Source organism: Coturnix japonica, chromosome 11, assembly GCF_001577835.2.
Source record: "Coturnix japonica isolate 7356 chromosome 11, Coturnix japonica 2.1, whole genome shotgun sequence".
NCBI lineage: Eukaryota > Metazoa > Chordata > Aves > Galliformes > Phasianidae > Coturnix > Coturnix japonica.
This window is the reverse complement of record NC_029526.1, coordinates 13,268,181-13,286,047: the sequence shown is the minus strand read 5'-3', so window position 1 is coordinate 13,286,047 and position 17,867 is coordinate 13,268,181. Positions and strand designations below refer to the sequence as shown.

The window sequence follows — 17,867 nt, the reverse complement described above, 5'->3', positions numbered from 1 at the left end:
TGTCTGAGGCTCAGCAGGAGGCAGGGGTACTTCCACAGTGGCTGTTTTACACTGAGATGCTCAGGACTGGTAATGCTCAAATCAGAATGACAGCTTTTTCCTGCTCACCTTTGTCACTCAAAGGGAGAAGGCACTAGCATGACTTTCTGGAGGGCACGTGCAGATGTCATAACCAGCATGTCCCAAGTGTTTTACCCCCTGACCATGAGTTACTGCTTTCTCTTTGCTCCAGAGAGCTACTGGCAAAAGTTCTGATTTTCTTGGGTGACACTATTGCCTCATTCCAGTGATCCCAGTGCTTTCGCTCCTGATGAAGTGCTTCATTGTATGTGATGCTCTGCAGCCTGTCTAGATTGTAGTACCTTCCTACCCATTAATCTTTCTTAGTCTTTCTAGATTTCTTTTGTTCCCATTATCAGTGCAGACCAATGAAGTGCAGCCCTCAGCCAAGATCTTAAAATGATCAAAATAGCTGTGCAGATACCTGATCTTTGAAAGAATGATGTAGTTTTTTTCCTGTGAGTCTAATTTTAGTTGTTAATGCATTGATCCATAGGAAAAATGGTCCCGCTTAGAAACAGCGTGGTCAGAGATGCCACAGGGAGTAGTTAAGGGAAAGCTATGCTGCATTAGATTGAGAGTCATAGCCCTGCTTAGCTGGGAGAGATCTCAGACTCCTCTCTGTTCACTGTGCTGCTGAATTGCTATTAAGTCTAACAGATCTTCTTTGTATCAACCTATAAATACAGCTGTGTCTACTGGATTTTGCCCAAGGGCTTGCACATCATAGTTTGCTAAATTTTAATCATGCTTATGTTTGCATTTGAGTGGAGTTCACATGTCCCATAAAGCCCTTAATCCTCAGTTTGCCATCTCAGGCAAAATGCCCAGTCTCAGCTGAGGCCTTCCTACAAACTGCTCTGACTCCGCTGACTCCTCGCCACGCTCTCTAATGCTTTTATGGATCTGATAAGAGCTCTGCCACAGACCCACTCTCCTTATCCCAGCAATATAAGCTGCTGTTGATACTGTTTGTTAAGAAATACTATACAAACGTTCTGTCAAACAAATGAAATTCATCCATCTCTCCCAGTGATTTTTACAAAGTTTCTTCCTATCAGTGCACAGGCAAAGTGGCAGCTGGAAAATATTGTAGCACAACTGCATGGAAACACTGAGTTTGTTCTAAGAGGTTTGAAAAGCGTGTTGTAATTATTGTTTGACTCCTTTGTATACAGTGCTGCAAGATTACCCCCTTTTAAAAAACAAATTAGCTGTGCAGTTTGCATTCAAATTCTGCATGCAATTACCATGATTACGTGTGCAGTTGATGTAACCGCACATAAACCCCATCAGGATTGTCCGCTGCCTTATGCAAAGTGGGAAAGCTGCTGTGGTTTGCATGCACGGGTTCAGCTTGCTGCTGTGCAAATGGGCCCCTGCGTGGGGCCTGCTTCCCAGAGCAAAGTACACGTTTCAATTTAAACAAGTGGCATGTCTCAATCATTCCTTAAAATTAATGGCTTCAGACGGAGGTGCGTTCATTTGACAAGGACAGATCTTCTCCTAGAACAAATTATTCAAAGGGATTCCTTTATTTATTTATTTAATTTATTTATTTATTCTCCCCTTTGATGTAAGGTAGTACAAAGGAATCCAGGACACGGCTCTTCAGAAAAGACTTTTGAAATATCCTACGGGCGGCATTTCATTCACGTGCAGTTCTACTCCCAAAACATGTCTTGAAACAGTTGTGAGCGTGCTTGTTAAGATTTGCATGTGCTGAGTGCAGTGCAGTGCATTGCAACACCACCCGCCGTCTGTTTTCAAGTTAAAATGTAGCATCCTCACGCATCGTGCTCTGATGAAAACACACGCAAAACCTACGGGCTGTACAAGTCCAAGATCTGACTCTGAAAACAGAGCTACTATTTGACTACTGTTGCTTTTGAGGCAGTTACAGAGTAGAAACAACCCACTGAACTACATTTTATAGTTTTCATTCTGTTCTGCTGTTATTTTTATATTGTACCTTAGGAGCTACGGCCTGCAGCAGAAATTGAAGTCCCTAAAAATATGACCTGTGAGTTGAAGGAGGGACTCTTCGGTTTGACTACATCTGAAATACTTGTGTGAAGGAAATTTGTGCCTCAGAAAGAGGGAGTCATTTTGCCAGTCTCATACTGTGGCTATAACATGGCAAAGTTGGCTCTGAGAACCAGGTTTTCCAGCTCTCAGCCTTCTGCGCTTATCACTAGACAACAGAACAATATGTTGTTTCCATGCTTTATTTTATATTGATTTCTCTCTCTCTTTTCCCAGATTCTGGTGAAAACGTACAAAATCATGAACTTATTTTTGATTCCCCTTGGAGGCTTTTTTACATCCACTTCAAACTCAGCACCTTTTGTACTAACATCCTTTGCCCTATGCAAGCCCTCTTAATCTTCATCTAAGGCTCCAGAAGGAAATACTATTCATCTTTATTTCCTTAATTTGTCCTTCTTTTAGAAGTTGCCCAACTTCTTCTGATTTCTTTTGTTCTAAGTTAGATTTGGATAGCTTGGAAGCTTTAGAGCTTGAGGATACTCCTAGCACAGTTAGAGCATGAAAAAATTGAATTCCTCAGAGGCGTTAGTGCTGGATGGAACCCCACCACTGAATGTGATAAAGGAGCTACAAAACTTATCTTCTGATGCTGCTTAAATAGTACTGGTAAAAATAGTGCTTTTATCGCCTTTGAGCAAAAATGGAAGGGATTATTTTTGCTCTTTTGAGTCACATACCAAAACTTCTGCATGATGAACTGAGATGCATCACATTTCTGAGAGCTGAGGATGTGAGATCTGTGTTGAATTGCTCCTCAGAAATCACTCTGCCTTGCTATGGGACTGCAGGTTGTAAGTGAGTCAGGGACTCAGAGGATCCTTGCAGTGAGAATCTTTTGATGGTTTTCTCCCAGTGATGGGATTCAGATTGTACAGAAGCCCTTTGTGTAGCAGAGCCTTGTTGGGTTACATGCCAGCCCACCACAGGTTGTCCACTTGGGAGTGTGCTGTTAAGGAAAGAGATGTTGAACATGGAGAAAACGAAAGAGAAAAAGGAGCTCTGTGGTAATGCCATGGCTGAGAAATTACTGCATGACTATTTTCTTGGTCACTAAAACAAGGCACAAAGCCTGCGAAGAAAATATTTATTATACCACAGATGGCAAAGCTGAGCCTCTGATTTCCCTAAATCCTTAAGAGGATTGTGGTACAGCTTATGGGAGCATCTTAGTGGCTAGATGCTCAGCTTCATATTAGGTGTGTCATACATAGATACACCCACAGAGCAGAGAGAGTGTTTGCATTACAGCTTTACTAATTGTACACCTTAAATTAGGTTAACAGATAACTGTTCTTTCTTTTATCTATTTGTGGAATGCCAGGCTTTCTTGTACAACGTGGTAAATGGCAAATCTATTCTGTCTAAGTGATTTCCAATAGGCATGTATATGTATTTTCTTGATTTTAACTGTAAAATTGAGAGCAAACCATAACAGGAAGGTAAAGGATCAGAATAGTCATACCTTTGTTTTAAGTAAGCATAAAAAAGCAGGGTAGCATATTTGATAACTACAGAAAAAAAGATGTAATTACTTTTATTGATGTGTTCTTTTTTCCTGAGGTTCTGTTTTCTTTATACTCCTTTGTTGTTTCCTGCATTCCCTGAAATACCTGTCTTTTGTTCTCCTGCTTTTATTATCTTTATTTCTTCATATTTTACAATGGAGAGAGATGAGGACTGAAAACATGCTTGGAAAAGATCACAGCAATCTATATACAAGCGTGGCACAGACTGTTCACATCCTATCTCAGCTGTCTTCATCTTATGTTCTGCTGAGATGCTTCTACTCCACCGGTGTTAGGAGCAGTGGCTGTGAAGCAACATGTGCTCAGATCACACACTGACACTACACCAGAATTTTGTTGAAAGGCTTTAGACTATGAGTTGTCTAAAACCCCCAGATCTACTTTTCTGGTGAAGGATGGGGTGGTGCTGTGGTAAACGACATTTTTAAAGGAAAAGACAGGGCAGAAGATATTTGTGTTAGGCAGTTTTCAGCTGAGGGTAACCTGCACGTTTCCTGAATGAAAGAGAGCAGTGGTCAAAGTGAGTGGGAGAAGGAGAGAAGACATGCAGCTGTCTGTGATTTCCCCAGGCGGAGCAGAAATAATTATCCTCTTCTGCTGTACCACGTATGTCTCGAGTTATTTCTTAGTGCACATCTCTTCATCGTTATTACTGGGAGTTTCTGAGCTACACGCTGCCTGGAAAAGGGCTTGAAATTTCGGCCATACATATTATCTAGCATCACTGAATTTCTGCAGCATTAAGGAAACAAAGCGTTGTATGTTGCTTGATGAAAGTAATTGGGTTATAGAGAAGTATCACAAGTTCGCATTAGTGTTTTCTTCACATTGAAACAATAGATTACAAATTATTTCTAGCAGATAAATCCAAGGAAGATCATCCTTTTATAAGCAATCACGTACTAAATGTTGACAAATTATAGTCATCTGTTGAACTACAGCTTCTTTTTATATGAATTTAACTTGTGAAGCAGCTCAGTATAGCAACTCTGCTCTTATCTCTTCTGTATTCTGGCTGGACTAAGGAAGCAGCCAGTGCAGAGATTTGGACAGAATCTGGCTGTTCTTTGGGAAGGACCTGGAGACAGTGTGGTGTGGATTCAGGGGGAGCAGGAAAGCAAAATCTTGGGTTGTAGTGAGGAGTGAACAAGGGTGATGTACGCACACAAATAACTCAGCAGGGAGGACAATCACTTTTCAATTACCATGATACCAAAACCAGCAGTAACAATGACTTTGATGTGCTTTTATAAGCAGTTGGTGTAAAAATAAAGTGTGTAAGACTACGACTTTCCCAGCCCATAATGGAAGCACGCCTGCTGAATTAATTAATAGATTAAATTATTAAGATTAATTAATATAATGAATAATATTTTCTCTTTACTTCCTACTTCATGTTAATACAGAAGTACAAAGTGTTGGTGGTTTTGTTGTGCTTTTTTTTGTTTTCATTTTTGAAGAATATATACATAAAAAATAATTCTGAAAATCCACTGGAAAGTGATACTGAATTCCACTGGAAAGTGATACTAACTGCCCTGCGTCAGGTATCAACTAAAACATGTTGGTGTCTGGAGAGGAAAGAAAGTGCTGCATACTTTGAATGGCAAAAGAATTTTGTGGTTTCTGCTCAGCTCTGAATAAGCCATCAAGGATGAGTTGTTCCTTAATGGCATGATTGATTATGTCATGAGAAAATACACTATGCCAGACAGAGATTGTCTGTGATGCAAAGCAACCGTGCAGTTGCCCCAGTGAACTGCATCAGCTGAAGGGGGGAGATGGTGAAGTTGCCATGGAATTTAGAGGCTGACTTGCGTCAGGCTGGGTTGTGATCACAAACCTGTTCTGATGGATAATTTGTGCTGCAGAAGAACCTGAATATTTATTGGTAGGAGCCTTACTAGATCAGCTGCTTCCCAGTTTCATTTCAATGTTCGTAGGATAGACGGGAGGCAGTTCTGTTCCAGAACAGCTGGATGAAACTGGAGCACACAAAAGTTTTGTCCCTGGCAAAGATGTTACGGTTTGCTCAAGACTTTCTTCCCTAATTAAATGGGTGTCTTCCTTGACTTTGATCTTATGAGTCATTCAGGTAGAAACTACTTCAGTGCTGCAAGACGTCCCTGAATAAGTCTTACAATTTATTTATATCTTTAAGATGATTTAATACTAAGTTAATGATTTAGGGACCTATCTGATTCCCAGAAAAGCCAGACAGAGACTTCTCCCTGTCCCCATCTAACCAACTGGGTCTAATACCTACTTACATTTAAATACCATTTACATTTCCACAGAAGAATTTATATTGCTTTCTAATACCTTGAATTTTACCTTTTTATAGATTACTACCCCATCAATCATTAATCCTTACTTTTAAATTTATTTATTTTTATTAGAAATGGAACAGAAAACAAATACAGACCTAAACTCTTAAATGTTGAGAGGTTTCAGCTTCAGGAACCTTGAACACAAACTTCATTCTGTGGCTTTGGACAAAGACAGAATAGAAATAAACCCATTTTTGGGTTCCAATATGAACACGTGGTAAATTCTGCTAAGATTAGTTGGTCTGCTGGGTTTGTGATGTGGGAATAAGGCTGAAATCAAGAAAGGTAATTCCTTGCTTTTTACTAGAAAGAAGTAAAATTGATTTGCTGCTGATATTTTGGAGAGATTTGTTTTTAGAGACAGCAGAGAAAAGCTCTTTCAGCCATGAAGTCTTCCTTTTTCCAGGACAAATCAATGTGTTGCTTCACCACTGTCTTCTGTGGATGGGGAAATGGCAGCCAGGGAGTGCAGGAGTTTCTAAGTAATTCTGTCCTCAACGTTACAAACCTAATGCATAGAGCACTCTTTTTTAAATTGAGAACTGCTGTTTTATGAAATCACTGGTGCCATGTGGCTGTTTCATGAGAGAATCTCGAAACCTGGGGAAATTTAGAAGAGAAACCCATGCCTGCTTTGGCTTCTCATGCCATCGAGGCATCCAACTGTGCCTACCTCGGGAGCTGTGGTGATGAGCATGGCTTCTTGGTGAGCACATATGACAGCAAAGATAATAATTAGCACAAAGTCATGTGGTAGAGCATCCAACCCACACAAGGGACAGGACGGAGCCATACCACCCACAGGGGATCTCCAAGATGAGAGCTTAATTGAAAGGAGTTGCTCAAGCATGTGCCACACCTGGTGCAGGGTTAGGAACTTCTGCTCCAGGTAATGTTTTAACAAGTTGTTTTCCTTGTTCTGTTGTCGCCTGAACCAGAAGATTCTGATGCCTGCTTATTGCATAGGCACACCTCAGTTTGTGCACCAAACCAATCTTGTTTTGTTTAGTGCTTCTTAAAAAACTGGTTGTGTACTCAGGCTTCTTCTGCGCTTCAGATCCCAATCCAAACAGTAAATGGGAGGATGCAGAAGTAAATGAGAAGCCACCAGGAATGCATGGGTGAGAGAAGTGGAGTGCTCGACTTCATTCCTAAGGACAGATTCACAGCTGAGCTCTCAAGCTTTGTCTAAGCTCCAAGTTTTGTAGAAAAAAATGAAAATTGGATGTTAGTCTCCTAAATCTAAATTAGATGGTATGATTTACGACAAGTACTGGAAGCCCAAGCACCACCTTAACAACCATCACTTCAAGTTAAGCACAAAAAGCAGCAGTCTTATCAGTGGAATACACCAAAGTAAACAACAATGAAAAGTATCCAAACAACTTGTCCTCTTCAGAAGATGCCTTTGCCTCTTTTTCTTTCCTCTGGAAAGGAAAATCTGAGCACATCTGGAAGAATAAGTATTCTGAGGTACTTTGGACAAAGGAGAGAGAATCGACTCCCTAGATCAGATATCTTCAAATGACAAATTCCCAGTCTTAATTAGAGTGGGCTGGAGCTTGAAATTGAAGTGCTGTGGCCCACAGACAGGCAAAACTTCACATCACTGTGTGCTGCAGGTATGAAGTTGCTGCTTTGGTACAGTTAACATCTACAGAAGGACCTATGGCTGATAAGAGAACTGATGCCATTTGCGCAACCTCCTGTTTCTGGGTGACTTCAGGATGCAGCTCCCAAGAGATCATTGTGTGAAACGTGAGTTGTGGTAGCCAATAGGAAAGATCTTGTGTCATTGCTGGTGGAGACAAATGAGTAAAAGCTGTGGGAGGTGGGACCTCCAGAACAAACTGGGGATCTTATCGGGTTCTGTAAGTTGTGAAACAAGGAGGTAACCAGTTTCCAATATCTGGAGCAGATAATGTGAGCCCTCCCTGGTTGCTGCTCACAATCTGTCACACTTTCAGACCTGATCTTACCCAGCAAGGTCAAAGAAAGACACAGTTTTCGTCTGACATCATTGAGATTGATGTTATCTCCTAATAGCATTGCATACACACTTAATGAAAGGAAGCATAAGGCTGGAAGTTTTTAAAAGGCCAATTTAGGGTACAGAGGAGTTGATAATGGTGTCAAGTAGATACACGTGACTTGCTAAGGTTTGGATACTGAGTGTGAACATCTGTATTTTCCTGATACTGCTCTGAGAAGAGATCATCAACCATCACGATTGGCACAGCCTGTGCCATGCCTGTGCTGGCACAGACTGACAGAGGGCAAGGTGATCTGAGCCCCTGGAAGGCTGAGAGTCATTTCAGCAAGGGGAAAGACAGGGCAACATTTAAAGCAAATATCCTATTGTCATTTACTTGTTACTACCCCAAGATGAAAGTACAGCCTTATTTCTTAAGGGCAGCACACAGTAGTGCATCATTTCAGTGACCTGCGGTCTGCTGCCAGCAAGCAGGCTCAAAGTTAGGCTATATTCAGCTTGATCCCCCGAGGCCTAACCGCTCTGGGAAAAGTTAAGCACTGCTCAATGCTTCTGGTATTAAGTAGAGAGCCTACAGCCATCCAATGGAAACCACAAAGCAAAGAGACCGAGGGGGCCTGGTCACACACCCTGTGTGTTCAAGCTGCAAAGTCTCCATGTGCAGTTCTGTTGGATGTAAACAGCATTCCTCTGCTGTGGTGGCAAACGATGCCTTCCTCCCTGCTGGGCCTCGAGATGTAGCCAAAACTTGTTTACTCTATAATTTAGAGTTCATTGTAATCTAAATGGAGATTTTTTTGCAATGCAAATAGGGCTGTACAGAATGTAAGGCATTTCATGTATCGCTACTGTTTATTACGGCTATATAACTTATCACTTATCACATAGACTAGATTGCAAAACACAGCATTTCAAACACACTTTAACTCTCAGATTGTCACCAGTAACAAGAATGTATTTTACTTATTACTCTTTCCCTCACAGTATTTTATGACAGTCTGCAGAAACCCCATTTTGCAGGAAAGAATTCCAAGGAATGGAAAGTGCAAAGGTTGTTTCTGGTTGTATTAAGCAGCAGGCATCTAATGGGTCTATTTGATTTCCTAAAGCATTCCATTGTACAGTCTGATGTGCAATATAAGGGGAAGCTTGCTACTAACCCCAAAATTCAGAGTGCTAGAAGAGAATCGTGAAATCACAGAATCATAAAATGGTTTGGGCTGGAAGGGACCTCAAAGAGAATCTAGTTCCAATTCCCTGCCATGGGCAGGGTTACCATAGTCTTCCATAATGATCTAATGCTGACACTAATAACAGCAGCTCAGCATTGTCAGAGCAGTTTGCTTGACTCAGTCCTCTTCAAAGCCCAGCAAGTCAGGAGCAGCAGTGCTCATGGCAAGGAGAAAGGACTTCTCCTCTTTGGCCTGTAGGAGGTGATGTAGGTTTATGTCTTCTGTAATGTACAAGTGTTGTAAACTAATAATCAGGCTCAATAAAGATGACATTAAAATAGTGCCCCATGAGGTGAGATGAAGTGGTTAATGTTTGTTACACACCCCGATGCTGGACCTTGATCCCCAGACAACACCCACCCTTGTCCAGGTGACATTGCTGATAAGTGATTCTCTTCAGTGAGGAAAACAAGTGATAAAGTGATAAATTCTTCCATCGCTGTCAATGGAATATCATGCCTCTTGTGCAGCTCAGAGATTACTTGATTACAATTCTAAGAATAATCATTTGGGTTGTGTCTAAAAACCTGGTCCAACAAGCACTGCTGCTGAACCACCCAGCTTCTTCTGTGCCCTGCTGCATTTGGGGTAGGATGGTTGGAGTCTCCTTTCAAGGAGAGTGGAGGTTGATAACACTGTGCTTGGGCTGATACTGTGGACACTGGTCCTGCTCTGGGGACACAGTGGCACTATATGGAAGCAAGAGTGTCCTCAGTCCTTTCAGTACCTCAGCTTCAGTCATGGTGTGATTAGTGCTGTGTGCCCTGGTCCTCCTGCAGCCCTCATCGCTGAGGCCATGGTGAGTACTGCACAGCTGCACGAGCGGTGGTATGCTGGGATCTGAGCACCACAGGCATCCACTGAAATTCCTTCCAGCACACGCACCTGGGCTCCTTCCCACAATAAAACGAGCAAGAGGATTAGCTTGGAAGGGCTTTTGGATTTTGGCCTAAAGTGGGATTTGAGTGCATAGCTGAAGAATATGAGTGGATTGAGGAAGTGCTACCTCATCTTCAGTCCAGCCCAAATGTGAAGAGACACGGCTGATTTTAGCCGAGTGTTGTCACAGGTTGATACTCGATCTGGAGGGACACACTCAGATATGGGTGCAGGAATTTGGCACGCTGATATAAATTCAGGCTGGATGTGACATTTTGCTCTGCTCTGACTAATGTGCAGCAGTTTGGTAGCACTGGAGTAATTTGAAAGTGTTGGCAAGTAGCAGTTTGCATCTGACTGTATTATCTTAGGCTTCACCACCAGTAGAATTTGCATTTTACACAGATAGGTGGTAGCAAAGGACCCACCAGTACTGACTGTTCCATAACAGAAGTTTTTCTCCATTTGGGTTTGATAGGCAGTGCTCATTGGGTTAATATTGCAGCAGCATGGTTTCTTTTTCGTCTTTCTTTAAGTAAACCCCCAACATCTCCAGAAATAATAATCACTCTGCAGTAGTTTGCCCAACCTTTTAGATAAGTGAGCCCATTGTTTTCAGTGCCTGTTTTCTCCTTACGAAGTGTATCTGCCATAGCCATGAACATAAGTGAATATTTGCAACCATGTACGTATGTATGGGGCAGTCTGGTTTAAAACATAAACTGAACAGGCCTTACAGTACTTTCTCCAAGAATCCAATTAAAAAAATATGCTTTCCATCACAAAGATGCTATCAACCCCAAAATGATACTTTAAATTCCCAAGACAGATCATTAATAGTGTTTCAATCAAAATTTGATTATAATAATCCTAAGCCATTTAATACAAGCCCTGCAGAGCCTTGTATTTTTTTAACTGAATAAAACTAATAACAGTGCCATCCTCTAAAAGGAATAAAAAAAACCCAGTTGATAATGAGGAAATTTAACTCATTTCAGTGCAGACTCTCTAAACTAAGGGCAAATGTTTTCTATAAAGCTGCTCTTTCTGAACACCAGTGTTTATGAAAGTCACATCCACTAAATCTGTGGGTCTTTCTCATGAATGTTTTATCTAATTCCAGCTTTGCTAGCACGTCAGAGGATTGTGCTCTTGGTAGGCTTCCAGTTGTCTGGTAGAAATCCAGTTGCTTCTTCATGGATGAAATCTGAACAAGATGGAAGATACTGCAATGATTGGAATTACCTTTCGGCTTTGATGAGCTGGTCTGGAACCGGAGGGAGAAACAAAATTCTGTTAGAGATAATATTCCCTCTCCAGCTTTATTTATTTCCTTTTGCTCCCCTCCATCCTTACACTTTTCTCTGGGCACTTGGCAAATATACAAGGGCTGTTAATATCGCTTCTTGGCTGAACATTAAATGCATATTTTCAAACATGACTGCTAACTCCTCCCTATCTTGCACCTCACTGATACGCCTGGATCTTTTGGCTCCCTGCCTGGGATTGTACATGTTCTTGGAATATCCCAAGGGAGATCCCGTCAAACTTCTTCTGTTCACATGACTCAGTGCTTGTTTGAAAGTGCCTGGTTTTTCAGCCTCTTTCTTTTAACGTTTGAATTTTGAAATACATTTATTTTATTGGACTTTGAAGAACTTTGCTTCAAACCAACCAATACCATTTTGCCTGGGCATGAATAAGTTTGCTGGAAACTGTTGTGTTCACAAGCATACTGAGATATAATGGGTTGCTAGACATTTACCTTAAAGAGAGAATACAAACAATGAAAATACACCAACCTTTAGCCTACAGTCATTATGTGTGGTATCTCTGTCGTAAATATAATGCCTTGTGCAGAGTTCAAGGCTCACATATTTGAAGTCTGAGAGATTTTCCTTCCCATCAGGTTGAGAAGCAAAATGTTAAAGTTGTAGCAGAAGATAAGTTATAGTGGATTCTTTGTTTAAAGTTTGTTTGCTTCTAATTTAAAATACACAGAAAAACCTTCATATAAGCTATATCACTTCTATATTAACCATCTCAAGCTAAAATATTCCAGACCATTTGGGCCTTAGTATAATGATGTTGTGATTTATTGCACTCTCAGTTTCCATCCAGCAGCAATTACCAGAAGAGCTGATAATGGTCTGCAATTTGTTTTCCAGAACTGGGAGTAGCTGCCAGCAACAGCCGCTCACAGGGGAAGGCAATGGCTGTTTACCTGCATTGCTCGGTGGGACCAGGAAGGACAGGTCAGTGACAGCCCTCTGAGAATACAGAATGAAATACCAACCCATAGAACTGATAACAGCTGTTTCTTCCAAGATGGTGCAGTGGGACTCAACAGAATAAAATCTGAGTTGATGTTAAAATGCTATAAAAAGATGAGACTTGTTCTTCCTCTCCTTCAGTTTACTTATCTTGATTTGTTGCTTAAGACATGTCCTTGATGCCATGGATCGAGTGATACACCCCATTTTTAAGAGCTTACAGTTCTAGCTATTGGTGGAGGTTTTTTATAATGGAATTTACTGTAAGCACCTGTTATAGTTATATAGAGTCTTTATAATCCATGGGGTTAGAGTTGCTTCCTGTTTTGAACCAGTTTCTTGATGACCTTAGAGTCAATGTATTCGAACTCCACAGATATTTTTCAGAATCTGAGCCTGCCCAGCTGTGACAACTGTTTATCAGCTGCCAAGAGATGAGTTCCTGTGACTCTCACTTGCAAAGGACAGATATTTGTCTTCCAATATAGGATTCTTTCATTTTTGCTGAAAGCATTTGGGTTTCCTTAGCTATCAACAAGGTTAGTGTAGTTCTCTTCTATAGGAAAGGGCTTGCTGGCAAGAGAAAAGTAATTTGACAGAAGGTGCCATAGCCTAGATCTTGGTAAACCTGCAAAGTAGGATTTCAGCAGATCAACCGAGGACATCAAATAACTTCTAAATATTTGGCAGACTGAGAAAAAGCTTTTTGTGTTCATTAAGAAAAGGAAAAAGTCCACGTTTTGCCATAGGAGGATGGAGTTGACTTTTAAGATTGCTGACTTTAACTTCTTTGTCTTCTGTCCCTTCTCCCTCTAGTTCTTGTCTGTTCAGACTGTGCTGTGGAGGGTAGTGACAGACCCCGAACCTCTGTTCAGTACCCGGTATATTGGAGGAGCAACCATATAAGTAACCGTGCTATTGGAACATAATAAGTACTGATTATATTCTTCTCCCTTCTTCATGCATTCTTCAATAGATTCAGTGCCTTCAGTTGTAGAATGTTACGATGGATTTCTGCTGTGCATTATATGAAGGAACAGTCAAATGGCTTGTTCTCATCAAAATGGGCCATATCTGTAAGATGGTTGGAAAGAGAGGAAGGATTCTTATTAGCATTCCCAGATCGCATGCTGAGCAGAAGGATCTGGGTAACATCGATTAGCAGAACTAAAGCCTGCCCTGTGTCAGGATAGTGTAGTAACCAGAGGACTGTAGATGGCAAACATAGGTAAATAAGGACTAAGCATTATTGCTTCATTCTTCCCTCTGCTTTGTTTCACATGTATACTTTTGTTTGCCAGCATTCCCGCCTGCTGTCTCCAAAGTCAGTGGGATTCCTACTCAGTTTCCAGCAAGAACAGGACTATCAGCAGTTGCAGGCACTGTAATGCATTCTCTCTTTGGCAGGGGGCCACAATTATTTTCCCACCATCCTTCTCTCCAGTAGCAGCAGCTTCCCTTTTTCGGAGTTCATTTTACTCCCAAACACTTCTAAAAGTCAATTCTCAGTGAGTGACCAAAATAACCAGGTATTAGTTATGGCTAAGGACAAGGTCCAAAGTGTGATTCGTTATATTTCTTCAGTTCATCTAGAGTAAATAGGAACTTATCTGTGGGACTGTCTAGGTTTTGTACTTCTGTGATATCTGAAAACTATAGCTCAAGATCTCAGAGGAAACTTTGAACCCACTATACAAGTTTAAACAGGTTTGTGGCCTTTGGCTTTTTAATCTTTTCTTTGCTTCACTGTTAGATTTGAGTGATTGCCGAGTAGTGTAAAAGCCTGGAAATTGGATATTAATCTTGAAACTCTGCTTTAGATTCTTTTCCCATGGAGGATGTCACACATTAAACCTTGCCCATCCAGCTGGGCACAGAAGAAATTTTTCCACTTTTATTTTCACTTTTAATCACAATGAGAATAGAGGAAACGCATCACTTTGCAAGGGTAGACACCGAAGCAGCAAAAGACCTTCTTGGCTTATTCTCATTGAGAATACAGCTTTGTGCTCACATCAAACCTGTCCAGTAATGATATCAAAATGTTTTTCAAATCATAATTCACAAAAAATACATACTTATATCTTATTATTAAGATTGTAAGGCTGCTCTTGAGGTGGGAAGAGATGATGTCCTTTTGATGCCCCCATCTGGTCTAACAACAGTTATATTAACTGTTTCTCTACTCTGCTATTTTAGTCATTGTTGAATTTCTAAAACCTTATTGAAGAATCAGTGATGTGAACTATTATTCCATATGGGTTTGTAGTATCTAAGAACGATTTGGTTTCTTGGTTTGGTGCTTATTTACACCATTTTAGTATGACTCTTTGCTCCTATCAGGCTTGCAAAATGCAAAATATATCTGCAAGTTTAATAATGTGGCTGAAACTGTTAATTACTGTACATACTTCTGGAAGATCTGTAATATAATCAGCAGCTGCTGTGAGTTTCAAGATGACAATGAGAGAAGATTTATGTGTTCCTCTTTAACTCAAATGTAGTTTACTTTGATAAATACAGTTCTGAGATAAGAATAAATGCATATTACCTTGGCCAATCTCTGCTGTGACACTGAGATATGTATTACCTCTTTGCTCCAATTATTCAAAATGATGTTCCTTTCCCTTTTTCTCTGATTGCTTTTTTAAGTGTTCTCTACCGCCCTTGCCAAAGGGGTGCAATTATCCCTACAGGTTAAACCTCCTGATTTGGGGTGGAGAAGTTGTGTAAATGTGCTGCCAGTGTGGCAGCTTGGTGAATCAAACTTTCTGCTCTTACATAACTTCCTTCATTGCGAGTCCCACCTGATCATCTGCTGTTCTGGCAAGAAGATGACCGAAACCAAGAGAGCTTTCACTGTCCTGTTGTTGCCTGGTCTCTCACCAATACTGCGCTGCCTGAGCTTGCTGCTGGTCTGTCCCTTGACATCTCTTATAGCAGAGAAGATATTCCCTTTGTGTAAGACATTTGACATTTCTCTTGACATCATTGACCAGAAACTGGCCAAAAGGAAAGCAGATGACTATGAGCAGGGTCTTCCCAGACCTTGAAACTCAAGACAGGAACCTGGCTGGCACTAAACCCTTTTCTTCACAAGAGAAAACAGGCCAAATCCAACTCACTTTCAACCATCTGTGCTTAGAGGGGATCAAGAGGAACACCTCTGTAACCTGCCAGCCTTTGTACTTGGTATTGTGTAGTTTAATGGTGAGAAACAATACTAGATGCACTTTTGATAAACTCTTTGTTGGACCTTTAATCTCTGCCCAGCTGTGCTCATTTGAAATGTGAAAGCAGACTGTGCTGTGCAGCACTGCACGTTGGTTAAGCAATGATGAATATGACAAAAGATTGTGACAACAATGACAATCACGATAATGATAAAAATAAAGTGATATAACAGGAAGATCTCTCATGTTACGTTTACATAGCATTAGCAATTAAGAGAAAAACTCAGAGTTTCCAAAAGATGGTTTGGGAAACAAATTCCCAGACAACAAAGATAAAGATGTAAGTGATATTTATTTAATTATGAGGCTGTTTTTTGAGGGGAAAAAAAAGAGACATTTCAGATTTTAAGCTTGGAAGCACAGAACTCTGGGTTTGATTCCTTATGGACGTAAAGGAAGTAAACTCTTGCTTCAGCCATTTATATACAGTATCCCTGCTTTTGTCATGAATGTTTCCCAAATCCCAGAATTTTTATCCTTGTCTAGAAAGAATTTGAATGGCTTTTAGAATGGAATTAGACCTAATTAATGCTTTTCTGCTGATTTTGGTAGGATTTTGAAACAAAAAAAAAGCAGAAGATAATGAGCTCTAATCACTCTATTTTCTGGATCGTTCTTATGGTAGTAATGCTGCTCTCTCTAAATATTACAGGATGATCTGGGACCTCATCCAACTCATGCTGAAGTCTTTCCACTCAAATAGGATCCTTGGAGAAAAAAATTAGAGATGATTACTCAGTAAATACAACACATTATCTGTTACAGGTCTTTCATTTACTCTTGCATTTGTTCCAAAGCTTGGTACAAGGTGCTTAAAAGAACTGGCCTAAAGTTGGATTCTACCCTTCTTATTTTATAGATTTTTTTATTAATATAAAAAAGGAGAAGGAAATTTATGAAAATGCAGGCCATGTCAACACGGTTCAATTTTTCAACTTGTCATCTTGTCGCCGTTCTAACGGGAAGAGCCTGAAGAAGGCCCTATGGCCAACTTGTCAGATCTAATCTTCCCTTCTACTCTTAGCGGATATTTTATTAACACTTTTTAAGACTGTTTTTTATTTATTTTGCAGTCTATGTGCTGAGGCAGCAGCCAGTTTGTTTTACTTCATCTTCTTCTCACTTTCTCTCTTCTTGCTTTCTGCTATGAGAGGAGTTGGCTCTTCTGGCATCCGAGTCCACAAATCACAGCAAAAAGGGATTGTTGCAGTTTTCATAAATGTGGTGTTACTTGAAAATTATAGACTGCAACTGCTTATTGCAGTTCTGTACTATGGCTGTAAATTGGACCCTGTATCTTTCTGGTGACAGTCATTCCTGCAACAGACCTTTTAGGAAATTGAAAGGGAAATTAAACAAGAGCAAAGGGTAGCTTTCTTTTAATCTTTGACATGCCTTCCTGAAATCCTTATCTATCATATTCAGGCAGAGATGTTACTGAATTGGTGGTGGATTTAGACGTTGCCTATTTCTGAATTTGCAGCCTGCTGATCCTGCACGGCCTTTGAGACAGATCTGTTGGCAAGGCCTACGCCTACGTGAAAGGTTGTGAGTGATAGACCAGGGTGATGTGGCACCGAGGGAGTGCGTTATTTCTTCATATCCAGTATTGGTTCATTTGTAGATCAGCTTTCTCAAGACAGTTTAAAGGGACTGAACTAGACACGCTATGGCCACAGGTCAGGAATGATTTGCAAGAAGGTTGAGTGGTCACAAAAGGAAGGCTGCATGGTGACTTAATTTCTTTCTTGCATGAGAGACAGAAAAATGTACTGAACTCTCCACTGTGCCCTTTGCTGGCCACCAGGATCATGTAGTAGTGGCGAGTTCTGCCTCAATGGTTACGTACTCTGTGCAGGATAGACATGGCTGGAGGAAGAGCTGTGACTGCTCATCCTGAGCCAGGGCACAGGATGGTTTACTGGGCATGGTGGTGATGGGTTCAATGGTTCAATTAGATGATCTTCGTGGTCTTTTCCAAACTTAACCTCTGATTCTATGATAGCTGGTACACAAAAAATTAGTAAACTACTGATCTTCCTTTCCCATCCCTTGTGAGGAAGGGAACTGCAAAGGCAAGGTGTGCTTTTACAGCTCTGTACCTGCTTGAGCTGATGCATCTTACTCACCACCTGTGTGGAAGGATTTGCTCAGTCCAATCCAGCCCTGCAGTCCTGGCCTTCCATCAAGTTTGGTTTGATGGGAAGGTTTCTCACCTAACCTTACCTTTCTCTTCACCACAGCATTCACCTCAAATGAACTCTGTGTTGACACTCGTGGAGGTGAAAAGCC

The 17,867-nt window shown here is 40.9% G+C and overlaps 1 protein-coding gene across 23 annotated transcripts in view; it reads left to right on the top strand.

Annotated features, from left to right (window-relative positions):
- Positions 1-17,867, top strand: part of MAF (MAF bZIP transcription factor) — a 698,813-nt gene that overhangs the window by 234,569 nt on the left and 446,377 nt on the right. For 21 of the 23 annotated variants that reach the window (XR_001557767.2, XR_004308685.1, XR_001557779.2 and 18 more), the window contains one exon: positions 12,238-12,324. The exons of the other annotated variants lie outside the window; for them this stretch is intronic. The gene's annotated coding sequence lies outside the window, so the exon portion shown is untranslated. The remainder of the gene's footprint in view (positions 1-12,237; positions 12,325-17,867) is intronic. 23 annotated transcript variants of the gene reach the window in all.